The 16060-nt window shown below is 46.9% G+C and overlaps 1 long non-coding RNA gene across 2 annotated transcripts; it reads left to right on the top strand.

Annotated features, from left to right (window-relative positions):
* Positions 1-814: 814 nt before the first annotated feature.
* Positions 815-14577, top strand: LOC120988723. 2 transcript variants are annotated; one of them, XR_005776168.1, is made up of 4 exons: positions 815-896; positions 979-1295; positions 2762-2763; positions 14566-14577. It is a non-coding gene; the product is annotated as an uncharacterized LOC120988723 (long non-coding RNA). The 2 variants fall into 2 exon arrangements; XR_005776169.1 differs by lacking the exons at positions 2762-2763; positions 14566-14577 and adding an exon at positions 5116-5126 and having other exon boundaries at positions 979-1293.
* Positions 14578-16060: the final 1483 nt, after the last annotated feature.

The raw sequence follows: 16060 nt of genomic DNA, 5'->3' as shown, positions 1-16060 counted from the left end.
CTCAGGGCACTTCAACTGCAATTGTTTGAGTATACTATTGCAGTCTATGTACATTTTCTACAATGCTTGTTAAGCCCAAGCAATTTGCCATGGCAGGCCTGGGAGACTTCACAAGGCCCTAGGCTTTAGAGCTGCAGGGTCTTATCGAAAGTCAGAGGGAGATCACTTTATCTGTCTAACCTTTCAGGTGCCATGGTCGCTATTAACTGCAGCATGTGTTAAATCACCAGGATCACAGTTATTGTTGCTCCCGGTCATTGCCTGCGGGTATCAGCTGTACTATACATGGAGCGGACACAGCTCCATACCCCATGCTTGTATGATGGATATATCCGTCATGTAGTGTGTAAGGGGTTAATAATATGTTTTGCTGCCTTTTGTTTGAAGACATGAGGAAGTCAAAAGAGATAGCTGTCGAAGATCAGGAATGACTTGACCTAGACATGTGAAACGTACAATTGCCAGTGCACAATTAGCACACATTGTTATGCACTTGCACATACAGTGCCTCAAAATGACACCAAAAGAAAATAATAAGTAATGTCACATAACACAAAGCCTCACACATCTACATAGACCTTAAAATATAGTGGTTTTGACAAAACAACAAAACTTCATAGTCTTGAAGGGGTTGAATTATAAATGCCCATGTATAATGATTTGATAAATAGATTGCAATGGTTTGGTGACCAGTCATTTCAATCCAGAAGGAAAATATACTGAAGCCATTCCTATTAGTGTATATGATATTATTTGCATAGTGAAGTCCATCCTCTTCTTTCTTTCTGGACCCATAAAAGAAGAAGGCAGTCAGGGTGTAACTGTCTGCACAGAGAATACCTCCTGCACCATGTCCTGCTCCGTCCTCCTCCTCTCTGTAATTTTCTATAGTGCCTGTAAGATCCACCTCTCAGCACAGACAGATTACAGAAGAACAGTCTCTTCTCTGGTGTAACATTCATTTCTTTCTCTTTTCAGATACATCGGCTCAGTTTACTGTGACTCAGGATGCGTCAATGTCAGTGTCTCCTGGGGAGAGTGCCCGTATCACCTGTAGTCGAAGTGGGGGTTCTGTAACTGGGGGTAGCAACGTCCCATCTTGGTACTACCAGACACCTGGAAGTCCCCCTAAACTACTAGTTTACAGCGATGGCAGCAACCATAATAACAGGCCCTCAGGAATATCAGATCGATTCAGTGGATCCATATCTGGGGGATCAGCCATTCTGTCCATCAGCAAAGTTCAGTCAGAGGATGAAGGAGATTATTACTGTCTTCTCTATGCTGGTAGTGGTGTACACACAGTACTGCACGCTGATAAAGAACAGGTACAAATACCTCAAGCACTTTCTATTTGACACACTAGAGGCAGCAGAGCATTTACTATAATATTTGAATCTATATACACTGCTCAAAAAAATAAAGGGAACACAAAAATAACACATCCTAGATCTGAATTAATTAAATATTCTTCTGAAACACTTTGTTCCTTACATAGTTGAATGTGCCGACAACAAAATCACACAAAAATAAAAAAATGGAAATCAAATTTTTCAACCCATGGAGGTCTGGATTTGGAGTCACACTCAAAATTAAAGTGGAAAAACACACTACAGGCTGATCCAACTTTGATGTAATGTCCTTAAAACAAGTCAAAATGAGGCTCAGTAGTGTGTGTGGCCTCCACGTGCCTGTATGACCTCCCTTCAATGCCTGTGCATGCTCCTGATGAGGTGGCGGACGGTCTCCTGAGGGATCTCCTCCCAGACCTGGACTAAAGCATCTGCCAACTCCTGGACAGTCTGTGGTGCAACGTGACGTTTGTGGATAGAGCGAGACATGATGTCCCAGATGTGCTCAATTGGATTCAGGTCTGGGGAACGGGCGGGCCAGTCCATAGCATCAATGCCTTCGTCTTGCAGGAACTGCTGACACACTCCAGCCACATGAGGTCTAGCATTGTCTTGCATTAGGAGGAACCCAGGGCCAACCGCACCAGCATATGGTCTCACAAGGGGTCTGTGATCTGGGATCTCATCTCGGTACCTAATGGCAGTCAGGCTACCTCTGGCGAGCACATGGAGGGCTGTGCGGCCCTCCACAGAAATGCCACCCCACACCATTATTGACCCAATACCAAACCGGTCATGCTGGAAGTTGTTGCAGGCAGCAAAACGTTCTCCACGGCGTCTCCAGACTCTGTCACATGTGCTCAGTGTGAACCTGCTTTCATCTGTGAAGAGCACAGGGCGCAAGTGGCGAATTTGCCAATCTTGGTGTTCTCTGTCAAATGCCAAACATCCTGCACGGTGTTGGGCTGTAAGCACAACCCCCACCTGTGGACGTCGGGCCCTCATATCACCCTCATGGAGTCTGTTTCTGACCGTTTGAGCAGACACATGCACATTTGTGGCCTGCTGGAGGTCATTTTGCAGGGCTCTGGCAGTGCTCCTCCTGTTCCTCCTTGCACAAAGGTGGAGGTAGCGGTCCTGCTGCTGGGTTGTTGCCCTCCTACGGCCTCCTCCACATCTCCTGATGTACTGGCCTGTCTCCTGGTAGCGCCTCCATGCTCTGGACACTACGCTGACAGACACAGCAAACCTTCTTGCCACAGCTCGCATTGATGTGCCATCCTGGATAAGCTGCACTACCTGAGCCACTTGTGTGGGTTGTAGACTCCGTCTCATGCTACCACTAGAGTGAAAGCACCGGCAGCATTCAAAAGTGACCAAAACATCAGCCAGGAAGCATAGGAACTGAGAAGTGGTCTGTGGTCACCACCTGCAGAACCACTCCTTTATTGGGGGTGTCTTGCTAATTGCCTATAATCTCCACCTGTTGTCTATCCCATTTGCACAACAGCATGTGAAATTGATTGTCACTCAGTGTTGCTTCCTAAGTTGACAGTTTGATTTCACAGAAGTGTGATTGACTTGGAGTTACATTGTGTTGTTTAACCACCTCCGGACCGCTGTACGCACAGACGCGTCCTGGAGGTGGTTGATTCATTCCGAGTGGACGCGCCGGCGCGTCCTCTCGCGAGACGCGAGATTTCCTGTGAACGCGCGCACACAGGCGCGCGCGCTCACAGGAACGGACGGTAAGAGAGTTGATCTCCAGCCTGCCAGCGGCGATCGTTCGCTGGCAGGCTGGAGATGTGTTTTTTTTAACCCCTAACAGGTATATTAGACGCTGTTTTGATAACAGCGTCTAATATACCTGCTACCTGGTCCTCTGGTGGTCCCCTTTGTTTGGATCGACCACCAGAGGACACAGGTAGCTCAGTAAAGTACCACCAAGCACCACTACACTACACTCCCCCCCCCCCCCCCGTCACTTATTAACCCCGTATTAGCCCCTGATCACCCCATATAGACTCCCTGATCACCCCCCTGTCATTGATTACCCCCCTGTCATTGATCACCCCCCTGTCATTGATCACCCCCCTGTAAAGCTCCATTCAGACGTCCGCATGATTTTTACGGATCCACTGATAGATGGATCGGATCCGCAAAACGCATCCGGACATCTGAATGAAGCCTTACAGGGGTGTGATCAATGACTGTGGTGATCACCCCATATAGACTCCCTGATCACCCCCCTGTCATTGATTACCCCCCTGTAAAGCTCCATTCAGATGTCCGCATGATTTTTACGGATCCACTGATAGATGGATCGGATCCGCAAAACGCATCCAGGCGTCTGAATGAAGCCTTACAGGGGCGTGATCAATGACTGTGGTGATCACCCCATATAGAGTCCATGATTACCCCCCTGTCATTGATTACCCCCCTGTCATTGATCACCCCCCTGTAAAGCTCCATTCAGATGTCCGCATGATTTTTACGGATGCACTGATAGATGGATCGGATCCGCAAAACGCATACGGACGTCTGAATGAAGCCTTACAGGGGCGTGATCAATGACTGTGGTTATCACCCCATATAGACTCCCTGATCACCCCCCTGTCATTGATTACCCCCCTGTCATTGATCACCCCCCTGTAAAGCTCCATTCAGATGTCCGCATGATTTTTACGGATGCACTGATAGATGGATCGGATCCGCAAAACGCATCCGGACGTCTGAATGAAGCCTTACAGGGGCGTGATCAATGACTGTGGTGATCACCCCATATAGACTCCCTGTTCACCCCCCTGTCATTGATTACCCCCCTGTAAAGCTCCATTCAGACGTCCGCATGATTTTTACGGATCCACTGATAGATGGATCGGATCCGCAAAACGCATCCGGACGTCTGAATGAAGCCTTACAGGGGCATGATCAATGACTGTGGTGATCACCCCATATAGACTCCCTGATCACCCCCCTGTCATTGATTACCCCCCTGTAAAGCTCCATTCAGATGTCCGTATGATTTTTACGGATGCACTGATAGATGGATCGGATCCGCAAAACGCATCCGGACGTCTGAATGAAGCCTTACAGGGGCGTGATCAATGACTGTGGTTATCACCCCATATAGACTCCCTGATCACCCCCCTGTCATTGATTACCCCCCTGTCATTGATTACCCCCCTGTAAAGCTCCATTCAGACGTCCGCATGATTTTTACGGATCCACTGATAGATGGATCGGATCCGCAAAACGCATCCGGACGTCTGAATGAAGCCTTACAGGGGCGTGATCAATGACTGTGGTTATCACCCCATATAGACTCCCTGATCACCCCCCTGTCATTGATTACCCCCCTGTAAAGCTCCATTCAGATGTCCGCATGATTTTTACGGATGCACTGATAGATGGATCGGATCCACAAAACGCATCCGGACGTCTGAATGAAGCCTTACAGGGGCGTGATCAATGACTGTGGTTATCACCCCATATAGACTCCCTGATCACCCCCCTGTCATTGATCACCCCCCTGTCATTGATCACCCCCCTGTCATTGATCACCCCCCTGTCATTGATCACCCCCCCTGTCATTGATCACCCTCTGTAAGGCTCCATTCAGACATTTTTTTGGCCCAAGTTAGCAGAATTATTATTTTTTTTGCTTACAAAGTCTCATATTCCACTAACTTGTGTCAAAAAATAAAATCTCACATGAACTCACCATACCCCTCACGGAATCCAAATGCGTGAATTTTTTTAGACATTTATATTCCAGACTTCTTCTCACGCTTTAGGGCCCCTAGAATGCCAGGGCAGTATAAATACCCCACATGTGACCCCATTTCGGAAAGAAGACACCCCCAGGTATTCCGTGAGGGGCATATTGAGTCCATGAAAGATTGAAATTTTTGTCCCAAGTTAGCGGAACGGGAGACTTTGTGAGAAAAAAATTAAAAATATCAATTTCCGCTAACTTGTGCCAAAAAATTTTTTTTTCTATGAACTCGCCATGCCCCTCATTGAATACCTTGGGGTGTCTTCTTTCCAAAATGGGGTCACATGTGGGGTATTTATACTGCCCTGGCATTCTAGGGGCCCCAAAGCGTGAGAAGAAGTCTGGTATCCAAATGTCTAAAAATGCCCTCCTAAAAGGAATTTGGGCACCTTTGCGCATCTAGGCTGCAAAAAAGTGTCACACATCTGGTATCGCCGTACTCAGGAGAAGTTGGGGAATGTGTTTTGGGGTGTCATTTTACATATACCCATGCTGAGTGAGAGAAATATCTTGGTCAAATGCCAACTTTGTATAAAAAAATGGGAAAAGTTGTCTTTTGTCAAGATATTTCTCTCACCCAGCAAGGGTATATGTAAAATGACACCCCAAAACACATTCCCCAACTTCTCCTGAATACGGCGATACCACATGTGTGACACTTTTTTGCAGCCTAGGTGGGCAAAGGGGCCCATATTCCAAAGAGCACCTTTAGGATTTCACAGGTCATTTACCTACTTGCCACACATTAGGGCCCCTGGAAAATACCAGGGCAGTATAACTACCCCACAAGTGACCCCATTTTGGAAAGAAGACACCCCAAGGTATTCCGTGAGGGGCATGGCGAGTTCCTAGAATTTTTTATTTTTTGTCACAAGTTAGTGGAAAATGCTGATTTTTTTTTTTTTTTTTTTCATACAAAGTCTCATATTCCACTAACTTGTGACAAAAAATAAAAACTTCCATGAACTCACTATGCCCATCAGCGAATACCTTGGGGTCTCTTCTTTCCAAAATGAGGTCACTTGTGGGGTAGTTATACTGCCCTGGCATTCTAGGGGCCCAAATGTGTGGTAAGGAGTTTGAAATCAAATTCTGTAAAAAATGACCTGTGAAATCCGAAAGGTGCTCTTTGGAATATGGGCCCCTTTGCCTACCTAGGCTGCAAAAAAGTGTCACACATCTGGTATCTCCGTACTCAGGAGAAGGTGGGGAATGTGTTTTGGGGTGTCATTTTACATATACCCATGCTGGGTGAGAGAAATATCTTGGCAAAAGACAACTTTTACCATTTTTTTATACAAAGTTGGCATTTGACCAAGATATTTATCTCACCCAGCATGGGTATATGTAAAAAGACACCCCAAAACACATTCCTCAACTTCTCCTGAATACAGAGATACCAGATGTGTGACACTTTTTTGTAGCCTAGGTGGGCAAAGGGGCCCATATTCCAAAGAGCACCTTTCGGATTTCACAGGTCATTTTTTACAGAATTTGATTTCAAAATCCTTACCACACATTTGGGCCCCTAGAATGCCAGGGCAGTATAACTACCCCACAAGTGACCCCATTTTGGAAAGAAGAGACCCCAAGGTATTCGCTGATGGGCATAGTGAGTTCATGGAAGTTTTTATTTTTTGTCACAAGTTAGTGGAATATGAGACTTTGTATGAAAAAAATAAATAAAAAAAAAATCATCATTTTCCACTAACTTGTGACAAAAAATAAAAAATTCTAGGAACTTGCCATGCCCCTCACGGAATACCTTGGGGTGTCTTCTTTCCAAAATGGGGTCACTTGTGGGGTAGTTATACTGCCCTGGCATTCTAGGGGCCCAAATGTGTGGTAAGGAGTTTGAAATCAAATTCTGTAAAAAATGACCTGTGAAATCCGAAAGGTGCTCTTTGGAATATGGGCCCCTTTGCCTACCTAGGCTGCAAAAAAGTGTCACACATCTGGTATCTCCGTACTCAGGAGAAGTTGGGGAATGTGTTTTGGGGTGTCATTTTACATATACCCATGCTGGGTGAGAGAAATATCTTGGCAAAAGACAACTTTTACCATTTTTTTATACAAAGTTGGCATTTGACCAAGATATTTATCTCACCCAGCATGGGTATATGTAAAAAGACACCCCAAAACACATTCCTCAACTTCTCCTGAATACAGAGATACCAGATGTGTGACATTTTTTTGCAGCCTAGGTGGGCAAAGGGGCCCATATTCCAAAGAGCACCTTTCGGATTTCACAGGTCATTTTTTACAGAATTTGATTTCAAACTCCTTACCACACATTTGGGCCCCTAGAATGCCAGGGCAGTATAACCACCCCACAAGTGACCCCATTTTGGAAAGAAGAGACCCCAAGGTATTTCGTGATGGGCATAGTGAGTTCATAGAAGTTTTTATTTTTTGTCACAAGTTAGTGGAATATGAGACTTTGTAAGAAAAAAAAAAAATATAAATAAATCATCATTTTCCGCTAACTTGTGACAAAAAATAAAAACTTCTATGAACTCACTATGCCCATCAGCGAATACCTTAGGGTGTGTACTTTCCGAAATGGGGTCATTTGTGGGGTGTTTGTACTGTCTGGGCATTGTAGAACCTCAGGAAACATGACAGGTGCTCAGAAAGTCAGAGCTGCTTCAAAAAGCGGAAATTCACATTTTTGTACCATAGTTTGTAAACGCTATAACTTTTACCCAAACCATTTTTTTTTTACCCAAACATTTTTTTTTATCAAAGACATGTAGAACAATAAATTTAGAGCAAAATTTATATATGGATGTCGTTTTTTTTTGCAAAATTTTACAACTGAAAGTGAAAAATGTCATTTTTTTGCAAAAAAATCGTTAAATTTCGATTAATAACAAAAAAAGTAAAAATGGCAGCAGCAATGAAATACCACCAAATGAAAGCTCTATTAGTGAGAAGAAAAGGAGGTAAAATTCATTTGGGTGGTAAGTTGCATGACCGAGCAATAAACGGTGAAAGTAGTGTAGGTCAGAAGTGTAAAAAGTGGCCTGGTCTTTCAGGGTGTTTAAGCACTGGGGGCTGAGGTGGTTAAGTGTTCCCTTTATTTTTTTGAGCAGTGTATATATATATATATATATATATATATATATGTATATGTATATGTATATGTATATATGTGTGTACGTAGGTTCTGCGATCCCTCAAAAACGCAACCATCGATTTCAACGAAACTTGGTACACATCCCATGCTACCTGGAAAGAAATCTTGGTCTCAGCTCTCTAGGACGTACTGTTCCTGAGATATTCCCAAAAAATTATCTGCATTAGCCAATACAACCCTGCAAGTCTTTCCCTTCATATCCCAACTGCCATACACACGGTCACATGATCATTATCAGCCAATAGAAGATCGCAGGCCCTTACTCTCCACACACACAGCTTTACTCCAGGTTTCCATAACAACCCAGCCAACTCATGTCGCATGTCGCAGTGCAACACTATAGCCTATCATTATAAAAATTGTTGAGACAAAATGTTGCGCAACACATGTCATCGTGTGTCCCTAGCATTTAAGGGGTGGGCACTGTGGAGGTCACTGTTAAAGAGGCGGGCACTGTGGAGGTCACTGTTAAAGGGGCGGGCACTGTGGAGGTCACTGTGGAGGTCACTGTTAAAGGGGCGGGCACTGTGGAGGTCACTGTTAAAGGGGCGGGCACTGTGGAGGTCACTGTTAAAGGGGCGGGCACTGTGGAGGTCACTGTTAAAGGGGCAGCACTGTGGAGGTCACTGTTAAAGGGGCGGGCACTGTGGAGGTCACTGTTATAGGGGCGGGCACTGTGTAGGTCACAGTTAAAGGGGCGGGCACTGTGGAGGTCACTGTTAAAGGGGCGGGCACTGTGGAGCTCACTGTTAAAGGGGCGGGCACTGTGGAGCTCACTGCTAAAGGGGCGGGCACTGTGGAGGTCACTAGTAAAGGGGCGGGTACTGTGCAGGTCACTAGTAAATGGGCAGGTACTGTGGAGGTCACTAGTAGGGATGAGCGAACCCGAACTGTACAGTTCGGGTTCATACCGAATTTTGGGGTGTCCGTGACACGGACCCGAACCTTTTCGTAAAAGTCCGGGTTCGGGTTCGGTGTTCGGCACTTTCTTGGTGCTTTTTGAAAGGCTGCAAAGCAGCCAATCAACAAGCGTCATACTACTTGCCCCAAGAGGCCATCACAGCCTTGCCTACTATTGGCATGGCTGTGATTGGCCAGTGCAGGATGTGACCCAGCCTCTATATAAGCTTGGGTCACGTAGCGCTGCACGTCACTCTGCTGATACAAGCATAGGGAGAGGTTGCTGCTGCGACGTTAGGGCGAGATTAGGCAGATTAACTCCTCCAAAAGACTTCATTCTGTGATCGATCTGCAGCTGTGGATCATTTAAGTGCTGATATTGAATTGCTCACTTTTTTTAGGCTGCCCAGAGCGTTTTTAGATCACTTTTTTTCTGGGGTGATCTGCGGCCATTTTGTGGCTTGTGGTGCGCCAGCACAAGCTACCACCAAGTGCATTTAACCATCAATAGTGTGGTTATTTTTTGGCCATATACTACATCAGGTGCAGGCTGAGCCTGTGTCACCCAGGTGCATTTAACCATCAATAGTGTGGTTATTTTTTGCTATATCCTACATCAGGGTCAAGCTTTCATCAAGTGCATTTAACCATCAATAGTGTGGTTATTTTTTGGCCATATACTACATTAGGTGCAGGCTGAGCCTGTGTCACCCAAGTGCATTTAACCATCAATAGTGTGGTTATTTTTTGCCCATATACTACATCAGGGGCAAGCTGAGCCTGTCACCCAGCGCCTAAAAAATAGGCCTGACATTTCTATTCCTCCAAATCAGTACAGTTTTAGCTGGTCAAGTTATTTTTAGTGACAGTAAAAGCACAGTTTTTGTTCTGGGTTGAAAAACTATTCCCAAATTTGCCATTCTCAAAATTAGTAGTTTCTGCTATATCAGGCCTACTTTAAATCTATCCCAAAAAGGATATCTTAGATTCAAGGTGCTGATAGTGTCATTCTGAAAAACGTAACACACACGCTACAGTGCAGATACAAGTCTAATTATGTGATTAAAGGTATATCTGTCACACAGCGCGTAAAAAATAGGCCTCACATTTATATTCAACCAAATCTGTCATTACTTGTGTGCCTGTATTAGTGTAATACGGTACCTAAATAGATAGCCAGACAGTGTTAGGTGTCTGTAAAAAAAGGCCTGAATTTTAATTCAATACATTGGCCCGAATAATATTTTTCTTATTGTGGTGAACGGTAACAATGAGGAAAACAACTAGTAAGGGACACGGACGTGGACATGGTCGTGGTGGTGTTAGTGGACCCTCTGGTGCTGGGAGAGGACGTGGCCGTTCTGCCACAGCCACACGTCCTAGTGTACCAACTACCTCAGGTCCCAGTAGCCGCCAGAATTTACAGCCATATTTGGTGGGGCCCAATGCCGTTCTAAGGATGGTATGGCCTGAGCAGGTACAGGCATTAGTCAATTGGGTGGCCGACAGTGCATCCAGCACGTTCACATTATCTCCCACCCAGTCTTCTGCAGAAAGTGCACAGATGGCGCATGAAAACCAAGCCCATCAGTCTGTCACATCACCCCCATGCATATCAGGGAAACTGTCTGAGCCTCAAGTTATGCAGCAGTATCTTATGCTGTTTGAAGACTCTGCTGCCAGGGTTTCCCAAGGGCATCCACCTAGCCCTTCCCCAGGGGTGGAAGAGATAGAATGCACTAACGCACAACCACTTATGTTTCCTGATGATGAGGACATGGGAATACCACCTCAGCACGTCTCTGATGATGACGAAACACAGGTGCCAACTGCTGCGTCTTTCTGCAGTGTGCAGACTGAACAGGAGGTCAGGGTTCAAGACTGGGTGGAAGACGATGCAGGGGACGATGAGGTCCTAGACCCCACATGGAATGAAGGTCGTGCCACTGACTTTCACAGTTCGGAGGAAGAGGCAGTGGTGAGACCGAGCCAACAGCGTAGCAAAAGAGGGAGCAGTGGGCAAAATCAGAACACCCGCCGCCAAGAAACTCCGTCTGCTACTGACCGCCGCCATCCCAAAGGCAGCTTCAAGGAGTTCCCTGGCATGGCACTTCTTCAAACAATGTGCTGACGACAGCTCTGGGACTAGCCGGTTTGACGCACATCCCTTGCCTGGCGCATGTGCTGAATTTGGTGGTGCAGAAGTTCATTCGCAACTACCCCGACATGTCAGAGCTGCTGCATAAAGTGCGGGCCGTCTGTTCGCGCTTCCGGCGTTCACACCCTGCCGCTGCTCGCCTGTCTGCGCTACAGCGTAACTTCGGCCTTCCCGCTCACCGCCTCATATGCGACGTGCCCACCAGGTGGAACTCCACCTTGCACATGCTGGACAGACTGTGCGAGCAGCAGCAGGCTATAGTGGAGTTTCAGCTGCAGCACGCATGGGTCAGTCGCACTGCGGATCAGCCCCACTTCACCACCAATGACTGGGCCTCCATGCGAGACCTGTGTGCCCTGTTGCGCTGTTTCGAGTACTCCACCAACATGGCCAGTGGCGATGACGCCGTTATCAGCATTACAATACCACTTCTATGTCTCCTTGAGAAAACACTTAGGGCGATGATGGAAGAGGAGGTGGCCCAGGAGGAAGAGGGGTCATTTTTAGCACTTTCAGGCCAGTCTCTTCGAAGTGACTCAGAGGGAGGTTTTTTGCAACAGCAGAGGCCAGGTACAAATGTGGCCAGACAGGGCCCACTACTGGAGGACGAGGAGGACGAGGATGAGGCATGTTCACAGCGGGGTGGCACCCAAAGCAGCTCGGGCCCATCACTGGTGCGTGGCTGGGGGGAAACACAGGACGATGACGATACGCCTCCCACAGAGGACAACTTGTCCTTACCTCTGGGCAGCCTGGCACACATGAGCGACTACATGCTGCAGTGCCTGCGCAACGACAGCAGAGTTGCCTACATTTTAACGTGTGCGGACTACTGGGTTGCCACCCTGCTGGATCCCGGGTACAAAGACAATGTGCCCACCTTACTTCCTACACTGGAGCGTGATATGAAGATGCGCGAGTACAAGCGCACGTTGTAGACGCGCTACTGAGAGCATTCCCAAATGTCACAGGGGAACCAGTGGAAGCCCAAGGCGAAGGCAGAGGAGGAGCAAGAGGTCGCCAACGCAGCTGTGTCACGGCCAGCTCCTCTGAGGGCAGGGTTAGCATGGCAGAGATGTGGAAAAGTTTTGTCACCACGCCACAGCTAACTGCACCACCACCTGATACGGAACGTGTTAGCAGGAGGCAACATTTCACTAACATGGTGGAACAGTACCTGTGCACACCCCTCCACGTACTGACTGATGGTTCGGCCCCATTCAACTTCTGGGTCTCCAAATTGTCCACGTGGCCAGAGCTAGCCTTTTATGCCTTGGAGGTGCTGGCCTGCCCGGCGGCCAGCGTTTTGTCTGAACGTGTATTCAGCACGGCAGGGGGCTTTATTACAGACAAACGCAGCCGCCTGTCTACAGCCAATGTGGACAAGCTGACGTTCATAAAAATGACCTGTCCATCCCTTGTGCAGATTAGACATTAACTACCTCCCTTTAACAATATATTATTGTACTCCAGGACACTTCCTCATTCAATCCTATTTTTATTTTCATTTTACCATTATATTGCGGGGCAACCCAAAGTTGAATGAACCTCTCCTCTGTCTGGGTGCCGGGGCCTAAATGTGTGACAGTGGCCTGTTCCAGTGGTGGGTGACGTGAAGCCTGATTCTCTGCTATGACATGAAGACTGATTCTGTGCTGACATGAAGCCAGATTCTCTGTTACGCGACCTCTCTCCTCTGCCTGGGTACCTGGGCCTAAATATGTGACAGTGGCCTGTTCCAGTGGTGGGTGACGTGAAGCCCGATTCTCTGCTATGACATGAAGACTGATTCTCTGCTGACATGAAGCCTGAATCTCTGTTATGGGACCTCTCTCCTCTGCCTGGCTGCCTGGGCCTAAATATGTGACAGTGGACTGTTCCAGTGGTGGGTGACGTGAAGCCTGATTCTCTGCTATGACATGAAGACTGATTCTCTGCTGACATGAAGCCTGAATCTCTGTTACGGGACCTCTATCCTCTGCCTGGGTGCCTGGGCCTAAATGTGTGACAGTGGCCTGTTCCAGTGGTGGGTGACGTAAAGCCTGATTCTCTGCTATGACATGAAGACTGATTCTGTGCTGACATGAAGCCAATTTCTCTGTTACGGGACCTCTCTCCTCTGTCTGGGTGCCGGGGCCTAAATATGTGACAGTGGACTGTTCCAGTGGTGGGTGACGTGAAGCCTGATTCTCTGCTATGACATGAAGACTGATTCTGTGCTGACATGAAGCCAGATTCTCTGTTACAGGACCTCTCTCCTCTGTCTGGGTGCCAGGGCCTAAATGTGTGACAGTGGCCTGTTCCAGTGGTGGGTGACGTGAAGCCTGATTCTCTGCTATGACATGAAGACTGATTCTCTGCTGACATGAAGCCTGAATCTCTGTTATGGGACTGATGGGATATATGTGACTCCATTTTGTCTCATTTAGCCACGTGTATTACATTTGGTTAGTGCACTACAAAACCTCCCTTCCCCCTATGAATGTGAGACACTTCCTTAAACTGTTTCATGAAATCCATACATGTTGAAAGTATGAACAGCCTTCTAGCCATAAAAGGACATCTGGCTCAAGTGTCTGCTAGCTTATGTGTATATACCTGATTGGTCAAATGCTGTTACTATGAGTCAGCTATTATGTTAATGCAGAGCTTATGTGTGATCATACTATTGGTCAAATACTAATGCTAACATATGATTGGATGTAAAGGAAGCTCAACCCCCTCTATTAAAACTGTTTGCCAGCTGTGAATAAACCAGAATGGATTGGAAATAGACATGTGTTCATGTGGTCTATCTTCTTCATTCTCCCGGTACCGGTTAGACTTAATTCAAGCTGATCACTGAAATCATGTGTCAGGGACACACGTTAGGCGAGAGAGTAAATTAGGCCTAACAGCTTTGGGGGCTCAGTTTCCGGGATTGGGAGGGTCAACTCTTCAGGTCTACCGTGAAAGACATCAATTTTTGTCCGCCTTGGACCTGGGAGCAATGACCAAAATCCCATTCAAGTAAGTCGAACCATCTATTTATGATTTCGGTGAATTGCGATGTCTGGGACACGCGCAAAAGCTCAGGGAGCTTGTTGATTGTAAGCGGCTCATATCATTGAGTCCATATCGTTATAAAATGTTGATTGTAAGAGGCTCATTTGAGTCCGTATCGTTAGATAGTGCACTAAGGATATCTGTTCCGGGAACAGAAGGATACAAGCTTGAATTAACTCTTATGTATATATAGTATAAGTATTTTAGAAGTAATAAGATTATCTGTTTGTGTGAGATACTGATCGGTTGGTAAGTGTACGGTCGCATCCCACTGTTATTATCAAATTGATGTATTTTGGGTTAACTACTGTTAATGTGTAAAATTGTTTGTGTTGTGGAGGACTGCAAGACGCCCCAGTTTTTCGGCTAAGAGCGATCTGTTGACCCGGAAAATTTGAACGCAAGTGGCAGTCCGAAACAACAATAGTCGATAGGGGTCCAAAGAGTATAGAGAGACATTAAGATACGAATCAGCTGATCAGTTGACAGGTCTTGTCGGCGCTATTTCAGTGCAGTACAGCCAGTCCTGACAGTGATTGTCTCACTTATTCTTTGAACTATAAATACTAACATGGGAGGACAAGGGTCTAAAACTAAATTCCCTAAACCAGAACCAGGAGAAACTTGTAAAATCTATGTAGCCCGTGTTAGTCCAACAAACTATTACCTGATCAACCCGTGGGTAGATAATCTAGCAGGCTGGACTGAGGTAATGGATGCTGCAGATCCATTCCCCAGGGACGGTGATAATAGTATTTATCATATGAATATGGTCAAAGGACTATGTCTAGGTGATAAAACAGCCTGGCTGCATTTCGATGCGGATCCTTCCTGGGACATGGATTACATGTCCAGGAGTGCAGAACAATGGCTGGAAATAGCCCCCCACTGGTATGATGCAGGTAATAGCAAGAAGAATAAGAATCTAAAAAGTCCCAAAAATGATAGGTCTCTACATGAAATAGAACAGGAGGTAGGTACAAAGAAGAGAAGTCAGAAACCCCCTCCACCCTATAATAAATCCACCCCCACGGCACCTCTGTATCCAGTTCTGACTCAGATTGAGGAAGATGCTGTAACAGTGGTTATACCATTAACCCCTTAAGGACACATGACGTATGGGTACGGCATGTTTCCCGAGTCCTTAAGGACACATGACGTACCGGTACGTCATGTGTTGTTCCGATCACTGCCGCCCGGCCGGCTGTGATCGGAACAAGGTGCCTGCTCAAATCATTGAGCAGGCACCTCGGCTAAATGCGCGGGGGGGTCCCGTGACCCCCCCATGTCCGCGATCGCAACAAACCGCAGGTCAATTCAGACCTGCGGTTTGTTGCGCTTTCTGCTGTTTCTGATCGCTGCGGTCCCTGACCGCGGCGATCAGAAACTTTAGTGTGCCGAAAATATATTTTTATCACCCCCCCCTGCACCTCTGAATGATTTTAGCCCGGTGGGAGGTGCAGGGGGGGTGTTGCGGGCGGTGGGGGCGGTGCGGGAGGCGGGCGGTGCGGCAGGCGGGATCGCGATCCCCCGCCCGCCTCCCATTGAATAATCGTTGGTGTAGAGTGGGTATACCAGGGTGCCAGCACATTGCTGACACCCTGGTATAAACGGCTGACATCGGTGATGCGATGTCAGCCGTTTAACCCTTTCCATACAGCGGTCCGTACGGACCGCTGTATGGAAAA

The sequence above is a fragment of the Bufo bufo genome, chromosome 2 (assembly GCF_905171765.1).
Source record: "Bufo bufo chromosome 2, aBufBuf1.1, whole genome shotgun sequence".
In the NCBI taxonomy this organism is placed as follows: domain Eukaryota; kingdom Metazoa; phylum Chordata; class Amphibia; order Anura; family Bufonidae; genus Bufo; species Bufo bufo.
The sequence above is the reverse complement of the archived record's forward strand: the minus strand, read 5'-3'. Positions and strand labels throughout refer to the sequence as shown.